This window comes from Eurypyga helias, unplaced genomic scaffold, assembly GCF_000690775.1.
Source record: "Eurypyga helias isolate BGI_N326 unplaced genomic scaffold, ASM69077v1 scaffold20972, whole genome shotgun sequence".
Taxonomy (NCBI): Eukaryota; Metazoa; Chordata; class Aves; order Eurypygiformes; family Eurypygidae; genus Eurypyga; species Eurypyga helias.
Genome location: NW_010238111.1, coordinates 1,573 through 1,806, shown reverse-complemented (window position 1 = coordinate 1,806; position 234 = coordinate 1,573). Strand labels below are relative to the sequence as shown.

Here is a 234-nt window from a genome sequence, read left to right as displayed (position 1 = left end):
CCCCCGCCACACATGGGGAAGCGGCAGGATGAGGCCCCGGGTCCTGCGCCGTGTCTGTGTGCTCATCACAGATGGGCTGTCACACTCTGGCATCGAGCACCCACCCCGCACGCTCAGGTACCACAGGGATGCTCAGCCCTGGGACCACCCTGGGGATTCTTGGCCCTGGGACCACCCCAGCGATGTTCAACCATCTGGACCACCCCAGGGATGCTCGGCCCTGGGACCACCTCG

The 234-nt window shown here is 66.7% G+C and overlaps 1 protein-coding gene across 1 annotated transcript in view; it reads right to left on the bottom strand.

The window, feature by feature from the left end:
- The window catches only part of OLFM2 (olfactomedin 2), a gene marked incomplete at both ends in the record, with an annotated part of 7,849 nt that overhangs the window by 6,692 nt on the left and 923 nt on the right, over window positions 1–234 (bottom strand). The window lies entirely within an intron of this gene.